This window comes from Macaca fascicularis, chromosome 2 (assembly GCF_037993035.2).
Source record: "Macaca fascicularis isolate 582-1 chromosome 2, T2T-MFA8v1.1".
NCBI classification, from domain to species: Eukaryota; Metazoa; Chordata; class Mammalia; order Primates; family Cercopithecidae; genus Macaca; species Macaca fascicularis.
In genome coordinates this window covers 22,332,642-22,344,613 of record NC_088376.1, presented here as the reverse complement: position 1 = coordinate 22,344,613, position 11,972 = coordinate 22,332,642, and the positions used below count along the sequence as shown (strand labels likewise).

The 11,972-nt window shown below is 37.7% G+C and overlaps 1 pseudogene; it reads left to right on the top strand.

The window, feature by feature from the left end:
- The first annotated feature begins 9,360 nt into the window (after positions 1–9,360).
- Positions 9,361–9,990, top strand: LOC102141110 (ribulose-phosphate 3-epimerase-like; annotated as a pseudogene).
- Positions 9,991–11,972: the final 1,982 nt, after the last annotated feature.

Sequence of the window (11,972 nt, the reverse complement as noted above, 5' to 3'; positions counted from 1 at the left end):
GTGTACATATAGTATATATGTATATTTGTATATAATGCATATGTGTTTTAATACATAAATACTATATATACATTATATATATATTAAATGTAAGAACATATGGATGTGTGTGTGTGTGTGTGTGTGTCGTTTTTTAAAGATTAGGTGCTCAGGCAAAGAGATATCTACTGAGATAATGCCAGGTGGAAAGGTCCAAAACCTTAATCCTGGGAGATATTAAAGATGAAACTAGTATTCGTTGTTAACTAGGTCCTTTAAAGACCCAGAACTCATCTTGCTCTAGAATAGGTCTAGCTTCATGACCATCTCCAAATCCTGTCTACCCTTAATTTGTCCGAAGATTCCCAAGTTATAGTGACTGACTATAGATTGATATGGTAATCCACCCACACTCCCTCATACCCGAGGACATATTTGGTACTTCTAATGAAAAGTTGATGAAAGGGAATACTATGTGGAGTTGATCTAAGTTTTTTTGGTCAATGATCTGATGAAATAAAATATTTGTTATCAAGCCACAAAAAGACATGGGGGAAATTAAATGCATATTTAAGTGAGATAAGTCAATCTATAAAAGCTATTATATACAACTGTCTGATTTCAACTAAGAGACATTCAACTCCTTTGGGTAAACACAAAGGAGTATGATTTCTGACTCATATGGTAAGAGTATGTTTAGTTTTGCAAAAAGCTGCCAACTGTCTTCCACAGTGGCTGTACCATTTTGCATTCTCATCAGGAACAAGTGAGAATTCCTGTTGCTCCACATCCTCACCAGCATTTGGTATTTTCAGTGTTTTTGATTTTTGTGATTCCAGTAAGTGTGCATGCTAAATATTTTCACATACATGATTTAATTTAGTTCTTCAAGAATCCTGTGTTGTATATTGTTATTCCTATTTCTTTTAAAAATAAGAAAATCAAGATTGAGAAAATTTAGGTGACATTTTCAACTTTTCATGGCTGCTAAATTGCAGAGCTGATATTTGAAACGTAAGTGTCTTTTTCTACTCTACTGTATTGTGTTTTATAGAGGTTATCATTTGTTTGTTTGTTTACACACACCAGCACCTGTTTACTCATTTTCGTTACTCCTGGTACCAGCCCTGATTTTCTTTTGGTGATCCACTGTCCCTGCTTCCCTACTCTTCTTCCCTCTCTCTACCCAGACCATCCTCAGTACATTGGGTTCCAGCAGAAGTGACTTCCCTTCCAGTTCCAAGGGAAGAAACTGAGCCAGGCTTTGTACTGTGTTATCCTGAGAACAATATTTGTTCATGAATGACTTCATAATTCATGGTAGATTATTTAGAATAAATTTGGCTCAATTCTGGGTGGGTCGTTTAAACTTCTGGGGAGGTGAGGTTGCTTTCTTCTCACTGGTCTTAATCTGAGATACTGTGAGGTTGGAGTGGTCATAGCCATCTTCTTTCTCACCATGGCTCAGCTGCCAGGAGACAGGGAAAAGCTGAATCCTAATGACCTGACTTGATTTCTGATATTGGCATATCTGATGCTAAATCTATGACCGGGAATTACTTATATAAGCCAGGAAATTTATTTGCTTTTGAAGCTTAAGCTAGTTTTAGATTTTTATGTCATTTGCAACAGAAGCTATCTATCCCAATATTTTTCCCTAGTCTAAGATAAATGTTATGTGAATGTACCTTTGTTAGAGGGCTGTACTTTATATAGGGATAGCCCTTCACTTTTTCATCATTTTTAGCCTCCTTTTTTCCTGTTCCTCTTATGTGCTTTTAGATTTGGGTATTCTCAAAACTCTTGTTCTTTTAACCATTCTGTGCACTCTTTCTCTAAGCTAACACATCTACTTCCTTGGATTGATTGGTTTCCAAATAGCTATCTTATTTAAGCCTGTTTTTCTCCTTAATACCAGACCTCCATTTCCACATATATATGCTTTTGGCATACCAAACATAATTTGTTCAGACCAAATCAGATGTATTTCCCTTCAAAATTACTTATTTGACATTCTTTATCTCTATTGTGAAAGTCATTATTTGCTCAGTCAGTCAGTAATCCAACATAGAAACTTTCGAGAGTCATTCATGTTGTTGCATGTATCAGTAGTATGTTTTTAAGAATTGCTCAGTAGTGGTCAGGCCAGTGGCTCACGCTTGTAATCCCAGCACTCTGAGAGACCGAGGCGAGGCGAGCAGATCATGAGGTCAGGAGATCGAGACCATCTTGGCTAACATGGTGAAACCCCGTCTCTACTAAAAATACAAAAAATTAGCTGGGCGTGGTGGCAGGCACCTGTAGTACCAGCTACTTCGGAGGCTGAGGCAGGAGAATGGCATGAACCAGGAGGCGGAGCTTGCAGTGAGCCGAGATTGTCCCACTGCACTCCAGCCTGGGCGACAGAGCGAGACTACTACTCAATAAAAAAAGAATTGCTCAGTAGTGTCCTACAGTTTGTTTAGTCATGTTCATATGTTCATGTTTGAGGGCATTTGGATTGTTTCCAGTTTATGACAATTATGAATAGACTGCTATAGACATTTGTGTACAATTTCTTTTCTTTTCTTCTCTCTCTCCCACTCTCTCCTTCCTTCCTTCGCTTTCTCATGTGTGTTTTAATTCTGCTTGAGAAAGTACTTAGAAATGAAATTGATCAGCCATAGAGTATATTGCTTATAAAACTAAAAGAAACTGCCAGACTCTTTCAAAATGTTTGTTTCATTTTCTACTCTCACTGACAATGTATGAATATTTTGGTGCTCCACATTGTCAGCAACAGTTAGTGTTGTCTTTTTATTTTAGCCATTCTGGTAGTGTGATTTTTTATTTGTGTTTCTCTGATGATGACTGACATAGAATACTTTTTCATGTGCTTATTAGCCAGCTTATATCTTTTTCTGAGACATTTATGAATCTCTTGCCTATCTAAAAGATTAGTTTGTATTTTTATTATTGAGCTTTTGAAGTTTAAAAAATATTTCTAGATACATACCCTTTGTCAGATATATTTTTCAAATATTTTCTCCTGTGACTTGTCTATTGTTTTTTAATGGTGTATTTTGAGGCCAAAGTTTTTCATTACAATGAAATCTAATTTAGCATTTAAAAAAATCATTATTGCTTTCTGTGTTCTGAGAAAACTTAACCTATCAGGCAAATAAGCTTCTATGTAATCTAAAACTTTTATAGTTTTAATGTTTGCATCTAGATTTATGAACCATTTTGAGTTAATTTTGAGTATAGTGTAAGGTAAGGGCCAAGGTTTATTTTTTCCACGTGGTTATGTAGTGGTACAAACACTATTTATTAAAAGATTTTCCTTCCTTCATCAGGTTGATTAGGTTCTATTGTCAAAAATCAAATGACAGTATACTTGTGAAGCTTTATCTGGGCTCTTGATTCTGTTCTATTGATCTATTTGTCTACCCTTATACCAGTTACAAATAGTTTGATTACTGTGGCTTTATAATAAGTGTTGAAATTATGTAGTATAAATATAAGTGTTTTTCCTTTTCAAGATTACTTCAGATATTACCTAAAGGTCATTGGCAATTGTATATAAATTTTAGCATTGATATATCAATTTCTACTAAAAAGGTCTACTGCCATTATGATTTGGGATTAATAAATGTATAGATTTATTCTGGGGGAAGTAACATGTTAACAATGTTGACCCTTTCAATCTATGAGCATGGTATTTAGGTCTGTCTTCTTTACCTTCTCTCAGCAGTTAATGCGGTTTAGCTCTGGCCCCCCACCTAGATCTCATCTTGAATTGTTTTGTATTTTTTTAATTCTTGTATTTTTTGCAGAGTTGGGGTTTCACTATGTTGCCCAGGCTCGTCTTAAACTCCTGAGCTCAATCAACCCACTTGCCTCAGCCTCCCAAAGTGTCAGGATTACAGGTGTAAGCCACTGTGCCCAGCTCTCATCTTGAATTGTAATTCCCATAAATCTCACATGTCAAGGGTGGGACTTGGTGGGAGGTGATTGGATCATGGGGACAGTTTCCCTCATGCTGTTCTCATGATGGGGAGTGAGTTTTCACGAGATCTGATGGTTTTATAAGTGTTTGACAGTTCCTCCTGCACACGCGCTCTCTCTCACTTGTCACCATGTAAGATGTGCCTGCTTCCCCTTCTGCCATGATTGTAAGTTTCCGGAGGCCTCCTCAGCTATACAGAACTGTGAGTCAATTAAACCTCCTTTCTTTGTAAATTACCCAGTATCAGGTAGTATTTCTTATAGCAGTATGAAAATGGACTAATACAGCAGTGTTTTGTAGTTTCAGTATAGAGGTCTTTTGTTAAATTTATTCCTAAGTATATTTAAAAGGTATCTTAAAAATTTTCATTTTCCAAGTCTTGATGCATGCATATGTAATATTAAACTTATATGCTGTGACATTGATGAATTCATGTATTACTTCTATGAGTTACGTTGTAGATTCTTTAGTACTTATTATATAAATATTCTTGTCATCTGCAAATAGAGACAATTTTACCTCTCTCTTTCTGAACTTTTGTTTCTTTTTCTTGACTTTTTGCACTCAAGACCTCATCTTAAAATACAAATCTAATAGCAACACTCTTTTGCTCAAAAACTTTTGAATGCGCCACCATTGTCCCCAACATCAAATATAAACTGCTTCCAGACTTTCTCCTGCTTTAACTTCCCCTGAACAATGTGTTTCCTGTGTCACACTTAGGTTCCATTGATACAAAGATACACTTTTTTTTCCTTTATGTACTCAAATAAGATGCATTTCAAAACTGAAATGTAATTTAATGTATTTCTCTCTGCAACATCTCCCGGATCCTATTATGCTGATAGTGCATCTTGTGTCAAAGATTAGAAGAAAAATAGTACTCAGCATTCCTGGGATATGGTGAGCACATTTACATACTCGTGAGTTTTTGCTCAAACCATTTCATCATATGAAATGTCTTTGCTAGGCCGGGCGCGGTGGCTCAAGCCTGTAATCCCGGCACTTTGGGAGGCCGAGACGGGTGGATCACGACGTCAGGAGATCGAGACCATCCTGGCTAACACGGTGAAACCCCGTCTCTACTAAAAAATACAAAAAACTAGCCGGGCGAGGTGGCGGGCGCCTGTAGTCCCAGCTACTCGGGAGGCTGAGGCAGGAGAATGGCGTGAACCCGGGAGGCGGAGCTTGCAGTGAGCTGAGATCCGGCCACTGCACTGCAGCCTGGGCGACAGAGCGAGACTCCGTCTCAAAAAAAAAAAAAAAAAAAAAAAGAAATGTCTTTGCTGTTGAAATTCTGCTCATTCTTCAAGGAACAGTTTAAATTCCACGCTTTTTTTTCTGAAGCCACTGTTTATTTTGGCAGGTTGAAATTTATTTTCTGTCTCCCTATATTTCTATATAGAATTAATCAAATTTTTACCTTAGTATAATACTTATAAATTGTGCTTTGCATATGTTGTGTTACATGTCTTAGTCATCTCTGCATCTTCCCTGGTTCCTGGCACAGCTGATGATTGTTTCCTGAATACTCCCGTCAGTGATTCTCTCATATTAGGATGTTTTATGGGTAGGCAGTCTCAATATTAATAGGAATATATTAGCTTATATATTCCTGTACTAATAAGAATATATTAACTCATTATGTTAATGAATTGGGTGTGTGAGGCCATTTAATGAAATAATTTGTATTACTAATTATCTCTAGGCCCAGAGGATCCAGTTGCCTGTAACAAACCCCTGGGGATCTACTTTGACTTCTCCTTTTTTTCTCAACCCCTTATGCAATTAGTCTTTAGAACTAATTCTTAAATGCCTCCCACAAGTATCCATTTCTTTCCATTTAACAGCACCTTATTCAGACCACTATAATATCGCCCTAGATTACTGTAATAGATACTCCCTGCTTTCAGGTTAGTCTCTCTTCAATCCCTTTCTCTCTGTTTCCAGGCGGATCTTTCTATAAGGTAAATTTGACTATGTCACTCTCATGCCTAAAGCCATTTTAGCGTGCCTGGATCCCAAGTGTTATTTTGACGATTACTTTCCAGCTGTGGAGACTCCATAAAAGACTATTTTCAGATTTCTTCCTTCATTTTGGGGACAGGGTGGAGTGTTTCCCTTCTCTAGTGACAAAGAGATTGCATGATGGAGATAGGCAGCAAGAAGAGAGATGGGGGAAAGGGAGAGAGAGAAAGAGGGAGAAGGAAAGAGAATGTCACTGATACTGTAATATTGCTTGTGTCTGTTCTGCATAATCTAGTTTCTAGCAAGGCAATTAGCATGCAGATCAGCTGCACAGGGTCCCACATGCATTAGCAATTGAACGCCAGCTTTCCAAACCCTTTTCTGCTTCTTCACAAATCCACACACCTTCTGGCTGATCTGACACAGCCTCGGTTCAGAATCCATTAACTGGAGATTTAGGCCATGAACAAAAATAATTGTGCATGCTTATGATTAATGAGAAAGCTATTTCAAAATTACAAGGCACCATACTGGCTAACTACTATTAATTATTTTTATCATTATTATACTGAGAAACCATTCCATCAGACTAGAAGCCATTGTTCAAGTTGGCTTAGGTAGAAAGTGTCTGTGCATCATTTTGAAAAGCAAGTGTTTTCTGATGTTTTTGATTTATGAAGATAATCATCATAAACATAGCCAATAGTGTATGCTTATATTAAATACCCCATTGCAGTAAGTTATTTGAATGTCTTAATTTACTTAATTCTCACAGTAATTGTATAAAGTAGGTACGATTACTATCTCTATTTTATAGAGGAGAACACTGAGGCACAGGGGTTAGGTCATGCACAGGTGGTAATTGATAGGGCCTAGATTAAAACAGGCAGTCTCATGAGTCCACACTTGAGTTCTTACCCTATACTTACCTATCTTAGGAGAGGAGATTACTTATTAGGATAGCTCTTTGTTGTCATAGTCAGGAACACACTGTGTGTTGAGAACAAGTAGGGCAGATGGGTTGACTGATTCAGGGTTGCTAAAAAAGAACCAGAAAGACAATATATCTGATCCCCATACCTATCTAGGATAAATTCAGTAGTTAATATAAGAAGTTTAGTGAAATCTAGTTGAATCTGAAAGTTTTCAAGGGTCTAATTTGAGGGAGGGAGAATTAGAACATGGTTGTGGGCAATTAGATTACCAGCAAATAAAAGCTCTCCAATTTGTAAGCCACAGTGGAGGGAAGCGTTCTGGAAGCAGAGTCTGAGAAGAACGTGGCTGTGGCACAGAGCATAGTAGTCTGCTGTACTGGGTTTGGGAATCATACGGAACAGAGACTCAAGCCTGGCTTCACCATTTACACTGTGAATTTGGGCAATTTTCTTAATCTCTTCAAACTTTAGTTTCCTCATCTGTAAAAAGAGGTTAAGCCTCCCTACCTGGAGGGGTTATTGAGTGTATTAAATGAGATGAAGTTTATAAGGCACCCAGCCCAGCTTGAAGGCAGAAGTGAGCCCCAGGGAAGTCCCTTTTAATGACAATGAACACAATCTGACAATGAAGATAATAAAATACTGGGTACCCAGTTGAATAGTTTGGGGTTCAAGTCTGGATCCAATTCCAAAGGAAAAACAGCATAAGTACTGTGAATAAGGGGTATAATAGAAGGCTGGGCAAGCAAACCTGCCACACCTAGAAGATACGGGCTGAGAAGGTTACATCCTGACCTGCCATGGGTATCCTAGGGCCCCAATTTACATCTCCACCACAGGCAAGATGGCAGGCTCTTTGCAGGTACTGGCTACTACTGGAAAAATAGTGCCTATGGTATTGCCAAACACTGGTTGGGACATATGCTAGGTTATGTTGTCAAATCTACACAATCATCATTTCGTTCTAAGACTGGGTTTGTTTCCCAGAATTCCTTTTCCTCTATAGGTCAGAGTTAGTGTTTATCACTGGGAGGAACTTGCAGAGATTTGGAAAGCAAAAGTGAAAAGAAGCCATCATTTTGGGGAGCTCTTGACTGCCAGACATGGTTGCTTTGCAAAGCTCTTCCTGAGCTCCCTTTTCGGGTTGTGAAACCAGGGGTAGTGGTTCCTTGGAGTTCCTCACGAGCCCTGCTTTCTTCACCCACTCTGGCACTTCAAGTTGAAATTATAGTGGCAGTTTTCCTGATCCTCCAGCTGAAGCCTCCAGATCTTCACTCTTCTAGCTTCTTCCACTTTCCTGTAAGTCCTGATTCCTATATCAAACCATCTAATACCACGATATTGTAGTAACTCAGTTTTTCTGATTAAACTGAGAATAATGAAGCCTGTTACTCATTTGCTTCCCATGTGGTTCTTGGCTATCTAGAGGAGGGGTTGGAAAACTTTTCCTTAAATTATGATGTTAAATATTGTAGTTTTTGCAGGATATTGCATCTCTGTTACAACTATTCAACTACTTAGCTCTGCTGTTGTAGTGTGAAAGCTATAGATAACACATAACAAATGAGTGTAGCTGTGGCCCAATAAAACAATTTATGGACACTGAAATTTTAATTTTATATAATTTTTATATGTCACAAGAGACTATTCTTTTTTTTTTTCCTTACCATTCGGAAATGTAAAATTTATTCTTAGCTCTCAGGCTGTACAAGAACAAGTGGTAAGCTGGTTTGGGCCATAGTTTGCCAACCCTTCATCTAGAGCAGGGCTGGTGAAATCAGCCAGACCTGAACATAAACTTTTGCATGTCTCTTGCTATGTGATGTTGGGCAATTTATTTAATCTACGAGCCTCACTTCTAAAATAAGGACATTTACAGAGACAGTAGAGACAGTATAGGCTAGAGCGTTTGTTTTGTGAGGATGAAATAAGGATATATGTAAAATCTTTTGCTGACTATTGGGCACATAGCTCATAGTCTATCATTTCTCATTGTTACTGTGGTGCGGGGAGCCACTATTTATTTGGTGCTTGCCATTCAGTTACACAATTAAGAGGGAACTGAGGACAGTCTTCGGCCTTTGGGACTTGCATTGGTTTTTGCACAGGAAAGGTAAAATCATATCCAGGGAAAATAACAAGGAGAGAACTCTTAAGACTTTTCAAATTATCTACCACGTTTGAATTAAATATGTCAATACAGAATGCTTGTCAGTAATTCAGTCATCAAGCAGATTGTTACTAACACTTCCTCTGGCACAGCGATGAGAGTTAGGAACAGGGGCATAGGGATTGGGAAGGCAAAATAGGCAGAAGAATGGGGAACCTTAACTTCATTATGTGATTGATTTTACATGGAGGGATTACAGGTGATGGTTAATTTCTTAGTGTGTTTATTTATCTTCAAATAAAATATTAAAATTATGCTGTAGAAGAATATTTAAAGATACTTCTATAATAGATCAAGAAAACATTATATAAGCCCAGACTATGGTGTCAGACAGCAAGATTGGCCCACCTCTCCTCAACAGTGGCCCTGCCAATTTGGGGACAAGTGCCTCTAGATAATCGACTCTGTGGTAGAAAGCCTTCAAAAGCAGCTAGGTCAGGACTCTTTCTTTGACATGCACATGAGAGGGTTCAGGCCGTAAATAGTGGGTAAAGCCAATGGCTGGAGCAGGTGCCAATCAGTACACCTTTCATCTCGAGGCTACTGAGAACTCAAGGGCTTTGATTAAAGACATTTGGGAGAATGAGCTGAATGTTGGCCTTGCCATTAAACTGGGAACAACAGTTGAGTATTTGGCACCGTGCGCTAATAAAATAGATATGGCCTTGGTAATGACAATGGAACCTGGATTTGGAGAACAGAAATTTATGAAAGATATGATGCCAAAGGTTCACTGGTTGAGGACCCAGCTCCTATCTTTGGATATAGAGGTGATGGTGGAGTAGGTCCTGACACTGTCCATAAGGGTGCCGAGGTAGGAGTTCACATGCCTGTGTCTGGCAGTGCCATTATGAGGAGCGAAGATTACAGATATGTGTCAACCTGTTAAAAATGTTTGCATGGAAGCTGCTCAGAAATGTTCTCTCTCTTTTTTTATTTTTTTGAGATAAAGTCTCGCTCTGTCGTCCAGGCTGGAGTGCAGTGGCGCAGTCTCAGCTTACTGCAACCTCCGCCTCCTAAGTTCAAGAGATTCTCCTGCTTCCGCCTCCTGCGTAGGTGGGATTACAGGAGCCTGTCATCACACCTGGCTAATTTTTTGTATTTTTAATAGAGATTGGGTTTCACCATGTTGGCTAGGCCAGTCTTGAGCTCTGACCTTAAGTGATCCGCCCACCTCGGCCTCCCAAAGTGCTGGGATTACAGGCGTGAGCCACTGTGCCCGGCCCAGAAGTGTTCTCTTGATTGATGAAAACACAAGGAGCTCAGTGTTTCTGCTCATGAAATCTTTTTACTGGAAAACAGGAATATTGACTGGAAAATCATATTGTAATTGAAGCAGTACTGCTTTTCTGAGCAATTATTTATTCCAGTGATTAAAATCTATTGTGTAGAATGTTCTGAGATTAGAAATTGGTGTGTATAACTACATTTTTAGTGATGCAATTTGAAGATTAGTGTGGCAAAATACTCAGTTTTGACTGGAAGCCTTGATGTTTATAAATAGTAATACTATAGCTGTATTAAAGTTACAAACAGAGATGTGTCTTAATGCCCAATGAGGTCATATTGGCTACTATAAAAGCAACTTTTTTTTTCTGTATTTCTAAAAATAATTTTCTGTTGTTTCTCAGCTGTTTTCCAAAAGCAAAGGAAGTCTTTATGTTTTTCTTAGTTCACGTTATTTGTGATTTATTTATATGCTTGATAAAATGAGTAAAGTAGAATTTTAAAATATAAGCTTGGGTGGGATGGCATATCGTATTTTTACATCTGAACATTTATTTTTCACTTTTCATCTTATAGTTGATTAATAAAAACTATAAAACAATATATGAAGCTCAGGGATTCTAAAATACAGCATAGATTTTATCAGGGTGTTTTCTTTGTCAAAGTAGGCTACTCATTGATTCCTCCCCATTCCAAGTTTTCTTAGTCTCACCCACCATTCTTAAGGTTGCTGTGTTAGCTCTGAGTAGAAGGGAAAAGTAAAGCCTCTATTTGGAAGCAATATTGTGTTGAATCCCAACTTTGCCCCCTCTAGCTATTTACCTTTGTCAAATTACCTAACTTTTTTTGCACTTCTCTTAACTCATTTATATATTGAATGTAATTATAAAAACTGAGGGGTTGTATTGAGAATTAAGAGGTAACACTATATATGCAAAGCTTCCAGTACTATTTCTAGAATTTAGAGGATGTTCAATTCAAAGTGGCTAGCATTATATAAATTTATGTTTTGTGGGTTATAAAGTATTTTGATATATTCTCATTAAATCTATAAATCACACCTGTAAGTGGTGATAGGGCAGATATTTGTTTCTCATTTAAAAAATGAGGAAATGAAAGCTCAGCAATAGGATGGCACATGGAAAGAATTTAGCAAGGCACAGGATTTCTGGTCTGTACTCTTTTTACAAACAGAGCCCTTGGGAAGCAGGTAAGACAAAAGAAGCTTCTTTTAGCTAATAATTATTATTTCCAGCTTAACTTTACCCGGTACCTGAACCAGATGGCTGAGAATATTCTGGAACTATGGATCTTAACCCTAAGGGATATGTATTTTATTCCAAGAAAGAACAGGCAGGCTAAAAGATGACAGGGTACAGAGTTAATCCATAAACTAAATTTTTATAACTGTAATCAAAATTATACAGTGACTACCAATATGTGTCAGCTACTTCAGCCTTGTAAATACTATTGCTATGTAATAAATATGGCAAAAAATACCAGGACCAGTATCATTAAACTTCTTGAGGCTGCTATCAGTTTTGATAAATAAGGTTTGAAAAACAAAGAGTGCCAACATTCAAGCATAGAATAGCATTAAGAAACCCTATCTTTCTTTTGTTTTACAAGGTAAAAATTTGTTTCTTAATGTTTGTTTCTATTTTAGCTTAGTAAATATTTGCACAATGAATAATAGACATTTAAT